Consider the following 12,671-nt stretch of genomic DNA (forward strand, 5'->3'; position numbering starts at 1 on the left):
TTTCTCAAAGCTCACCAAGAGTGGGTATATATGCAAAGTAACAGATCTGCATTTTGATAGACCCAAAGAATTAGTGGACAAATAACTGTGCCAAAAGGCGCACGTTTAAGTTATTCTGTAGGAACACAGGACAAATGTCAGGCATTTCTCACCAGGTGTGATGGACCTGAAATTGGGTCCCAAAATGAGATATAAGAAGAGGGTGAAAATAAGTTTAAAAAAATCTGGATATACGATGTATATTCTATGTCCATTATAGTGGTCATTAAGAAAAAGTTCCTTCAACGCTTTAGTCATACAAGGCTAAAGCAGAATAAACATTTTGGAAATGTGAAAATCACGTTTTGCTCTTAAAACTAAATCCCAATTCAACGCTTCTGTGGGTGTGCTTTACTTTTGGTGGCATTGCACTTGTGCAAAGTCTTGATGAATCCGACCCACCCTTCCTATAAGGGAACCAAAATGCTGTTTTGACCGGAAGCATGTTGAATATTATCTCTAGCTGCTTGACTGTAATTTCAATATTGCAATGGATGATAAGCAAAACTAGTCATTTAGGTGCCAAATTGCCCAACAGTGACTGCTCTCATGACACATTTACAGTGATAGGCAGAAGTGTCAGCGTGCTAATTACCACAGTGATGTGATCCATTTTCTAAATGGCAAGCGCATCAATAATTCATCGGAAGTGGATGCTAAAAAATGTAACGCCTGGCATCTCCAGCCTGTGTAATCAGAAGATAATCTTTTGTGCCTACTAGTTGGCATTCAAGGACTTGCCTTTCATTATAAAATATAAATGCGATGTTCCTACTTGAGGCGGTTTAGATTATAAAAGATGGCAGATGTATAATGTGTCTAAATTTGATTGTTTGCAGTAGTGTGACAGGGCCCAGCAAAAACGCAGATGTCAAATTTTTAATGAAAATGAGTTTTACACTTGCATTTAATAGACTCTGAATGTTTCTCCTAATCTAAGAAGCACAATTATGTGAAAATGACAAATCAACACGCAAATGGAGAACTATGAAACATGCAGGTAATGCCATTAACATAAATTTGCACTTTTAGTGATGAAATCATTTATTCGGCAAGACAATAATCAGATTTTGTCTACATTTCACGAAGGCATGTTGTAATTATCAAGAGGCTTTGTCCCTGCAGGTTTAAGGCTTAATGACTCATTCTGTGAACTCTACATTTACAATAATAATGAACTTTCTGAGTGAACATGCATGTTTTTAATATTTATTATTTTTGCCCATCACGAAAGTTTTGTGTGTTCATGCGTGTATACATTTGTTCAGCAAACGTTTGAAAAAAAAAACAGCGGAGAAAACAGACAACTGCTGTACCCGCCCCCCCCGAAAAAACGAACTAAACAAACTGAATGAAATAATATTGACCTTCTTGGTTAGCCCACAGAAACAACATTATGATAGAAAGCAACAGTGTTATTGAGAAACAATATTTTTTGTTCTCACAGATTACTTACATTTCATCACTTTCGAGAGTTATTTTTTACAGTGAGAAAGAACAGTTTACCACAAACATTTTGCCAATCTGACAAACACTTGTTAGGTTCTTCCACTTTAATTGTTTTGGTTTCTTGTATATGCTTGACACACAATCAATCAATCAGTTTTTGTAAGGTGAGGCTACTCACCCGTGAGGGTCTCAAGGCGTTGGGGGGGGGGGAGGTGAGTGGCCTCATCCGAAGAGCCACATCTTGAGGTTCTTCCTGAAGAGGGTGAGTGATGGATTTTGTCTGAGGTGCAGGACGAGATTGTTCCAGCTCTTTGCTATGATGTAGGTGAAGGATAATCCTCCAATCAAGATTTTACAAAGGTGAGGGATGGTGGTCAGGGCCAGCTGGGCGTAGTGGATGGATCTGGCGGGGGTGTGGAAGGAGACTCGGTGGTTCAGGTAGGTCAGTCCTGCATTGTGTATGGCCTTGTATCTGTGGGTGAGCAGCCTGAAGGTGATTAGTTTCTTGACCGTGAGCCAGTAGAGGGTCCTTAGCTGTTGGAAGATATATTCTCTCTTTGGGAGGTCCAAGATGAGTCTGGCGGCGGCGTGCTGGATGAGCTGTAGTTATTTGATGTTTCTAGTTGAGGTACCGGCATAGAGGGCATTGACCGTAGTCGAGCTTGCTTGTGATTAAGGCGTGGGTGACTGTCCTGCGGCAGACTGCTGGGATTCATCTGAAGGTCTTCCGAAGTTTGCAGAGTGTGTGCCAGCAGGAGGAGGTGACTGAGTTTACCTGGTGGGTCAGGGATAGGGAGGAGTCGAGGATGATGCCTAGGTTGCGGGAGTGCTGAGTCGGTGCAGGGGGGGCACTGAGGGATGTGGGCCATCAGGAGTCGTCCCAAGCTGAGGTGGCATTTCCGAAGATGATGAGCTCAGTCTTGTCAGAGTTGAGCTTGAGGCAGATGTCTCATCCAAGTGGCGACGCTTACATTCCTGAGTGGAAGTTCCTTTGGCGGTGTCCGGGTCTTTGGTGAGAGAAATGATGAGTTGTGTGTCATCGGCATATGACATGATGTTAATACCGTGGCTTCTGACGATGGCTGTGAGAGAGGCCATGTATACGTTGACCAGTGTGGGACTCAGTGAGGATCCTTGGGAGACTCTGCAGTTGACTCCTGTGGGTCTGGATGTGTCTGACCCTCTCAGTCCTCCCAGAGAGTTAGGAGTGGATCAGTTCCAGGGCTCTTCCATGGATTCCTATGTCATGGAGTCTGGTGCATAGAGTGCTGTGGGTGACCTTGTCGAAGGCTGCTGAGAGGTTGAGGAGTATGAGCGCTGCAGTGTGGTGTTGGTATAGGAGTAATCGGATGTCATAGCTGGCTGCCAGGAGGGTTGTTTCCGTGCTGTGGTTGCTGTGGAAACCGGAATTGGAGCTATCCAGGGAGTTGTTTGCCTCAAGGAAATTCCGTGGTTGTGAGTTGATTGCTTTCTCCAGTACTTTGACGGGGTAGGGTGGCACCGAGATGGGCTGCAAATTCTTTAGTTCTGATGGGTCGGGTGAGGGTTTCTTCAGGAGAGGGCATATTTCAGTGTGTTTCCCATCCTCAGGAAGGTGCCAGTGTTGATGGAGCAGTTAATTGTGTTTTGGAGCTCAAGGGCTATGGATGCGCTGGCTTTGATGTATATGTGGTGTGGGCAGGGGTCCGTGGGGGTCCGGAGTGGGTGTTGTTCATGATGCTGACTGTTTCTTCTGTGGTGAGCGGGGACCAGCTGTGGATGGTCAGGGTGTGTTCGGGGGGGGTGAGTCGGTCGCAGGTTCTGGTGCCAGGATTTTCCAGGAGGAAGCTGTCGTAGATGATTTGGATCTTGCAGTGGAAAAAGGTGGCAAGTTTGTCACAGAGGTCCTGTGATGGGGGAGGCTGGTGGTTTCACAGGGGTGACTAGTAAACTTGTTGATGACTGAGAAGAGTTGCTTAGAGTTGTGTGTGGAGGAGTTGATGCGATCCCGGAGTGCGTCCTTCCTTGCGTTCTTTCTGTTTCGGCAGTGGGCGGCAGTTGCAACTCTGATGGAGGCAAGGTCTTTGCTGGTTTGGCTCTTCCTCCATTTTTTCTTTAAACATCTCGGGGTATGCTTTGATTCTTGGAGTTCGGTGGTGAACCAGCTGTCTTTCTTAGGTACCCGTTTGGCTGATGTCAGCCGGACGTGTGCTACAGTGTTGCTGCTTTTGGTGATCCATGCATTGAAATTGCACGCTGTTGTTTTGGTGTCATTGGAGGGAGGAGGAAGGGATTTGGCAAGAGATGAGGTGAGTTGCTCGTTAGTGATTTTTTTACATTTCCTGTGGGTGGTCCTGGGATGTGGCTACTGGATGCAGTGATTGTAAAGTGAATGCAGCGGTGGTCAGTCCAGTCTGGGGTGGAGATGGTCTTGATGGTGATCCAGCTGCTTGAGGTGAAGATGGGGTCCAATGTGTGTCCTGTGATATTTATGGGTACGGAGACTAGCAGTCTGAGGCCGTGGGTGGTGAGGTTGTTGAGTAAAGAGGTGGTGTTTGGGTCGGCGCCGTCCTCAAAGTGGAAATTTAGGTCGCTGAGGAAGTAGTCATCTGACGCCTGGGCCTGGGGGTAGCGATGTCTACAACATTGTCTATAAATGTTGGTCAGGGGTTGGGTGGCATGTACACCAGGATACCATGGATGGAGGAGTTGTGGTTGGAGTGGACCAGGAAGTGAAGGTGTTCCAGGTTGGTGCATTGTTCCTCTGGGTACTTGTGTATGATGGGGAGTCCCCTGCCCGGGTAGGAGGGCCGGTCCCTGCTTAGGATGCTGTTTCCATTGGGATTGGTGATGTCTTGTCCCAAGGTGGGGTTGGTCCAGGTCTCGTTGTGGAAGGCGATGTCCAGTCGGGCAGTGTCGATCAAATCCCAGAGTTCAGTGGCATGTTTGTGGAGGGAGTGTATGTTCAGGAGCAGGCAGTTGAAGAGGTTGTGGAGGATGTTGGTATCTCTGTGTGTGGAGAGTACCTTCAGCTGTTGATGCTGGTGCTGAAGTTGCAGTTCCTGCAGGTGAAAGGTCTGTGGGTGTCCTTGGGGGAGATGGTGCAGCAGTTGCTGAGACGTCTGGTGTTAAGGTAGAGGAGGGTCTCAGCATCGCAACGGAGGCTGGTCAGGGGGTGGTTTACCAGCGATCCAGGTTTCCTGGTGTTGGCCGTGGTCCAGGCACAAACGGGCTTGCCTTTGGTGTGCCTTCGGCGCGCCAGCAGCACAGCGACACTGCGCCTGCCATTAAGAAGGGGAGGGGGCAGGGGGAGCAGTCTGCTGGGAGGTGGGAGGGTGGGAAAGGTGCTTCATGGGGGAGGAGGGTGGGGCTTCTGGGGCTGGAGTGGCGCAGGAGGGAGGCAGAGGAAAGGAAGAGAGATGGAAAGAAAAGGAAAAACAAGTGAAAAAAAGGCAGAAAAATCAAGAGTGAGAGAGACAGAGAGAACATACTTGCTTGTGATGGCCACTAGACCACCAGGGATGAGGCACAGGGACGAGCCTGCAGGTGGAGGAGTGCCTTGAACTGAGAGTCGGGAGGATATCAGTTCGTCCCAGGCAAAGGCAGAAGCAGCAGCCAGGAGAGCTGGGGAGGGCAGCAGTCACTGACCAGGAGGTCACTGCAACGGGACAAGAATGGGACTACCTCCAGTAAATTTTTCATGCCCCTGCTCGTTATTATACACAATCATTTTGTTTTCCAAAAAGCAGTGGTGGAGGTGCATTAAAAAAAGTATGAAAACTGAGATGCTGAGCACAAAGGGGGTGGGGGTTCAGTCAGCCTGGGGTCACAGTCAGTTTTTTTGGTTGAAAATAATATTCTGTACCTTTTTTCAGTCTTCACCTTCAGGTAACTAGGTACAAAATAGGACAGTTTAAATGTAAAAGAAATGCAAGTCAAGTTAATCAGAGTAAAAATAACTATTGTACATTGTTACTTTGGGCATCCATGGCATGGTTTACCCTAACCTTTAAACATGTCTCAGCTCTGCCACTACAGACTCTGTATGTGCAGCTTTAAACTGTGATTTCGACCTGGCAATTGTACCCTCTTGTCTAGCCCAAATCTTCCCTTTTATTACATTTTTCACCCCTAAGGTAGGCCCTGATTAGCCACAAGGGCCACATTAAGGGGCGTATTTATACTCTGTTTGCGCCGGATTTGCGCTGTTTTTTTTTACGCAAATCTGACGCAGAGCTAACTCCATATTTATACTTTGGCGTTAGACCCGTCTAGCGCCAAAGATCTTGGAGTTTGCGTCATTTTTTAGCGTGGACACCTACCTTGCGTTAATGATATGCAAGGTAGGCATTCCCTTCTAAAAAATGACTCTAAGGCATGTGCGCCTCATTTAAACTCCCGTGCAAAAATGACGCACGGGAGTGGGCGGGCCCTGAAAAATGACGTCCAGCCGCTTTTGCGTCATTTTTTAACGCCTGGTCAGGGCAGGCGTTAAGGGACCTGTGGGCTCGGAAGGAGCCCAGAGGTGCCCTCCCATGCCCCCAGGGACACCCCCTGCCACCCTTGCCCACCCCAGGAGGACGCCCAAGGATGGAGGGACCCATCCTAGGGAACTTAAGGTAAGTTCAGGTAAGTTTTTTTTTTTTTTTTTTTGTGGCATAGGGGAGCCTGACTTGTGCCCCCCTACATGCCACTTTACCCAATGACCATGCCCAGGGGACATAAGTCCCCTGGGCATGGCCATTGGGCAAGGGGGCATGACTCCTGTCTGTGCTAAGACAGGAGACATTTCAATGGGGGTTGGGTGTAAAAAAAAATGGCGCAAATCGGGTTGAGGCCAAAATTTTGCCTCAGACCTGACTTGCCCCATTTTTTGACGCCCAAACTCTATTTTCCCCTACGCCGGCGCTGCCTGGTGTGAGTCATTTGTTTTGACGCACACCAGTCAGCTGCGCCGGCTAACGTCATTCAATAAATAAGGCGCCCGCATGGCGCTTTGGAATGGCGTTAGCCGGCGTTAACATTTTTGGTGCACAACTGCGTTGGCGCAGTTGTGCGTCAAAAAGTATAAATATGGCCCTAAGTGTATGTAAAAACTTGGACATACACTTTTAAGTCTAACACGTCCTGGTTGGGAAAATATATTAAATTTGTTTTTCACTACTGCAAGGCCTATCTCTCCCATAATTTAAAATTGTGGTACTTCGAAGCAACCTTTAAGAGTAACGTACAATTAGAAAAAGATGGAAATTATGAATTTTGTATCTCTAGACTCACAATTTAAAATCCCAGCAGATGCTGAAGCTGGATTTTACAATTTAAGTCTGAAAATGCCAATGTGAAAGTTGACATTTTCTCACTTTAACCATTCTGTGCCTCTGCCTGTCTCCTATTAAACAAGTGGTGCGGGTGACAGGTGGGCTTTGTGCATTCTCTCTAGGCAGTCATACACAAAGGGAGCTGGGGTGTGACTGTTGCATCCTGATGGGTCATCACCAGGCTGATGGGTCTTCCTGGGCTAAATGAGAGGGAGGAGCTGACACTTATGCCTGAATAGGGCTGTGCCTCTCCCCTCAAAAAGAACTGTATAACCCCCGTTTACAGTGCCTGGAGCCAGGTAAGGAATGACAGGGAGCTTGTGCACTTCAAATGCCTCTCTATGAAGTCTCCCCCACTTCAAAGGCTTAACTGGGTATAAGTACTGGACCCCAAATCCCACCAAATCAGTATACATCTGAATCGAAAGGACATTCGGCCAGGAAGACTGTTATGCTGCCAGAAGGAACTACCACTATGCTCCATTACATTGCTGTGTTGGCTTGCTGCCTCTTGCCTGGGAGTGGGAAGGGCTGGAATTTTCTCTCTACATCCGCTACAGAACTAAGGCGGTCATTCTGACCGCCGCCGCCCGCCATGCGGTCACCGGCATCTGGCTGCACTGCGGTCAAAAGACCGCGGCGGCCATTCTGGCTTTCCCGCTGGGCCGGCGGGCGCCCGCCAAAGGAGTACCAGCCGGCCCAGCGGGAAAGGCCCTGCAACACAGAGCCGGCGGTGTTGCAGGGGTGCAATGGGTGCAGTTGCATCCGTCGCGATTTTCACTGTCTGCTAAGCAGACAGTGAAAATCATGCTGGGGCCCTGTTAGGGGGCCCCTGCACTGCCCATGCCAGTGGCATGGGCAGTGCAGGGGCCCCCAGGGGCCCCACGACACCCGTTCCCGCCATCCTGTTCCTGGCGGTAAAAACCACCAGAAACAGGATGGCGGGAAGGGAGTCAGAATCTCCATGGCGGCGCTGATTCAGCCCAGCCAGGGGTAATCCGGCGGGAAACCGCCGGATCCCCTTTTCTGACCGCGGCTTTACCACCGCGGTCAGAATGGGCACTGAAGCACCGCCAGCCTGTTTGCCGTGCTTCCGTTGCCCGTGGCCCTGGCGGTTTAGGACCGCCAGGGTCAGAATGAGGCCCTAAGTGTTGCCAAGGGCTTGCTGACTTGCCTCTTGTTTTCTGCAGTCTCAGAGACATTAAAGACTGCCTGTAGCTCTGCTCCTGCTGGGCTCCGACATTTGTGGATCTTACCATTTCCTGAGGTGCAAATCTAATCCTGGGTCTTAGAAGTGGGCTTTGCAATTGTTTTCCTGTAAAATGGACACATCAGAGCCACTGCTCCACTTGAAACAGATGCAGTGCCCTCCGACGCATTGGCGGTTCGATGATGATGCAGGACCAGACTGCGAGGTTCGACGATGACGCACGTGTGATCTCAAGACATTGCTGCATGGCACGACGATGACACATTGCATACATCTCAATGGAGTTTGATGCCGACGAGGGACCTGACTGTGGGGATCGACACTGATGCATCTACATGACTGTATGTATCACAACCAAAGCATTGCCTTCCCATCTCTCCTAGATGTTGACTCTTGCTCCATCTAACATACTTTTTCAGTGGGGTCTGTGTGAGTCCTGTAGCCAGCCTGCCCTCTATTGTGGTGGGCCTGAACTTTGAATTTGCTCCGTTCTAGTGTGACCTCAAGTGACCTTTTACCGCTGTTGACTTTAAAGAACTGAACTGCAGTTAATTCTTTCAAAATTCAAATTTCAAGACCTACTTATTGGATTTTTGTTGTTTTGGTCTTGATTTACTTAGGTAAATATTCTCTAATCTTCTAAACTAGTGTGAATCTTTTTTGTAGTGTTTCACTGTTTTACTGTTTTGCAAAAATACTTAACATATTACATCGTAAGTTAAGCCTGACTGCTCTGTGCCAAGTTACCAGAGGGTGAGCACAAGATAATTTAGGTTGTGTACACGACTTACTCTGACTAGGATTCTGGTCCCTACTTGAACAGGTTGCATACCGCTGCCAACTAGAGAACCAACTTCTAACACACATTATGAAACCTGTATTAGTTAATGCACTGCAGGGGTCTGATCTGTAACCATAGAGCCACAGAATTTAATTCTGAATGATGAGTGAAGAGTAGAGGCTTTTGTATGTTTAGTGTTTCGAGGTCCCAGTCTGCGAGAGAAAGCACTGTGAATATGTAACTCATTATTGTAAACTTGCATTATCCACATGATAAGATAGGTTGCTACAAATTGCACAAAAGGTTTCAGATAAAAAGCGCTACCAAAATATAGATTTTGGTAATACCTAGACTGCACATAGTACACTTGCTTTTTATAAGTCCTTTAAAAGCACACACTTCACAACTCAGCTGGTAACTTCCTTGCAATATCACTGAAAAATAATAAATCCTGTCATTAGGAAGCTTCAAGTGATTCTATCAATTTAAGCCAATATCTCTTCCAAGCACCCTTTCCATTTGCAGACTAACCAGTTGCACATTTTCATTTCTTTCAGACAGTTGGACATCTTGGCAAGAAGGCTTGTTTGGCTGTCTGCTCCTTTCTAAGTTGCACAGAACAGAATACTCCATGCCTTGCATTTTATCTGAGTCATTCCAACTTTCGAAATTAACCATGCTGGGACGGTTGTGTTTTCACAAAAGTATGGAACCAGTTTGTCTTAAATTAATAAAGTACAGGCATGTCGTGCCCTTCATATCCCTCATATCCCACCCCTTCAACCACTGCTAAAAAGAGTGTGTAAGGTAGAGAATAAAAAGTAGATCTACTTTCATAATAACACACAGTTAACATCAAACAAATCCAAGGATTTGCAACTTCTGCACAGCAGGACTAATCTATTGTTGAAAATTCCAAATTAAAACGTATTCCTTCTTGAGCTGTGTGCTAAAATTTCCCTCCCTCCTGAGTTGGACAGCATCCATTACCTTCCGAAAAGAACTAAAACGATATCATGAAGGCAATACAGCACTCTCACCCTGCTGATGCAGGCTTGATTCAGATAATATTATCAGAGGTGAACGAACATCAGTGCGCTGTCATAGACTTTGGACCCTTTGGTCCTGATCTCAGTGTGGAACAGAGTCCGCCTTCCACCACCTCTTTGAAGCATGAACAAGAGTGGGCAGGTACCCCCTATTTAAATGAGCCTCATGATTTCTGAGCTGCTTGTATCTTTAGTTTTGCAGTGTCCAGCACTGGCAATCTAGGGGCATTCTTTCAATCAAACATTTGACCATAGTCCCTTCTCTGTTTGATGCAGTTATGAAGTTACAGTACAATTGTTACCACAATTGTACCAGGGCTTCTCAGTTACAGTTATTGTCCACAGCATTGACCATATATGCTTTTAATTCATCCTTAAAAACTAGTTAGAAGATTTGGTTTGGCCTCCAGTCACTTCTTTTCCACTTTTGGCTCACTACATTTGGTCATGTAAGGTAATAAATCACATTTTACTTGGTGCAACTCAGTAAGTTCATTATCTACAGTATGTGCAGTAGAATTTTCATTTGAAAATATTATAGTTCAGAAATACGTTAAAGCAGTTGAGGACGTGACCAGCATTGGGAGTAATAGGGACTTGATTCCGCAGCTGCATCTTCTTGGAGACATTACAACAAAAGGGCCACTTTTGATTTCCGAATGGGTATGGCAACTGGGCTAAACAGAAAAATAAACCTTCACTGTGTAAGAAATATGTGCCATTTTTTGGAGAAACCTCGTAAAATTGAATTCGTTGGTGCTTGGTGGGATGAGACAGAGAAGGGGCTCTCCCGTCTTCGTAAAATACATTCTTTAAAACAAACGTTCAGGAGTTTTCTCCATAGCCTCTGATTCTCAATATGCAAGTTGTAAAGGAATAACTGTAAACCTTGTACGGTTATTCCCAGTTCCTGGAAATAGAAATGTCCTTGGCCCATACTTCCAATGCGAAAATAACCATGGACTTTGCATTCACTCAGTATTAGAAGTACTATCCGAAAGTGTCGCTGATGCAGCATGGATTATCGAGCCCCATACTCAGTTATGCCACCTCCATTTCCACAAAGGTAGATAAGTACAATTCTGAACGATTCACAGGGAGGTATTTGAGGAGAAAATAATCAAAATAAATACTTAAACACTTTGGCCCTTCATCTATTGAGAAGGAAACAACAATTGATGCGAATCTCATTTACAACCCTAGAAGTGCTGTCACCACCAGTTCCTCGCCACCAGTTCCTCAAGCATCTACATTTATTGTGACTTGTAGTGGTCTGGTGCTGAGGAACTGTATATTGTTCAAAATACATTGATTGACAAAATGCATTGAAAATGAAAACTCAAAAAAATAGCAAATCGGATACAGGATATTATCGAGATATCCTCCCTACACTCTACTATAATACTATTATTGGTACCTACTCTATGTGTCTTGCTTCACATTAATCCCCTAGCTGATGCTCCCCCCAGAGCTGAGCCCTTTTTGGCTTTTTGGGGTAGTTTGTGCTTAGGGCCCCATAACTTTGTGTGCACATAAGCTATCCACCCCAAATTTGCGTCCTTGTTTCCCAACATTCTGGGGGTTGTGAAGGTACCCAGAGTTTGTGGGTTCCCCTGGTAGACACCAAGAAATGAGCGAAAATACAGCTAAAAACATTTTTCCCTGTAAATGGCATCAACAAAGGGTTTGCGGTGCTAAAATCACCATCTTCCCAGCTTTCAGGAACAGGCAGACTTAAGTCAGAAAACCACATTTTTCAACACAATTTTGGCAATTTTGGCATTTTACTGGAACATACCCAATTTTTACTACTGTTTGTGCTTTCAGCCTCCTTCCAGTTAGTGACAGAAATGAGTGTGAAACCAAGGGTGGATCCCGAATAGCTAAACATTTCTGAAAAGTAAACAAAATTCTGAATTCAGCAAGGGGTAATTTGTGTAGATCCTTCAAGAATTTACTGCAGAGAGTAACAGTTGGAATCAAGGAAACCTATGTATTTCTGAAATGGACAGTAGATAAGGAGTTTCGAAACAGTCGTTATTTGCACATCTCTGAATTCGGGGGTCCGCATACTAGAATGTGAATTACAGAGCATTTCTCAAAATTACTTCTTTCTTACACACTGCCTTACATTTGGAAGGCAAAAATGTAGATAACACTTGTTCTTCTATTTTGTGTTCCCCCAAGTCTCCTGATAAAAATGTCACCTCATTTGGGTGGATAGGCCCAGTGCCCACGAAGGGTAACGCCCCAAAACACAACATGGACACATCACATATTTCCATTGAAAAATGATTTGTTTTTTGCAAAGTGCCTAGCTGTGGATTTTGAGCTGTAGCTCAGCCAGCACATACAGAAACCTACCAAACCTATACATTGGTGCAAACACGACACCTAGGGGAATCCAGACTGGGGTGACTTGTGTGGCTCTCACTGGGGTCTGTCATCCAGAATCCTTTGCAAACCTCAAAATTGTACTAAAAAACACATTTTCCTCACATTTAGGAACTGCAAAGTTCTGGAATCTGAGGGGAGCCATAAACCTCCTTCCACCCAGCATTCCCCTAAGTCTCCCAATAAAAATGGTACCTCACTTGTGTGGGTAGGCCTAGTGCCCACGACTTGAAATGCCACAAAACACAACGGGGCCGCATCAAATTGTTCTAAGGAAAATTGACACTTTGTTTGCAAAGTGCCTAGCTGTGGATTTTGGTCTCTAGCTCAGCCAGCACCTAGGGAAACCTACCAAACCTATACATTTATGTAAGTAGACACCTAGGGTAACCCAGAATGAGGTGACTTGTGGGGCTATCACAGGTTCTGTCACCCAGAATCCTTGACAAACC

The sequence above is a fragment of the Pleurodeles waltl genome, chromosome 1_2, assembly GCF_031143425.1.
Source record: "Pleurodeles waltl isolate 20211129_DDA chromosome 1_2, aPleWal1.hap1.20221129, whole genome shotgun sequence".
Lineage (NCBI taxonomy): Eukaryota > Metazoa > Chordata > Amphibia > Caudata > Salamandridae > Pleurodeles > Pleurodeles waltl.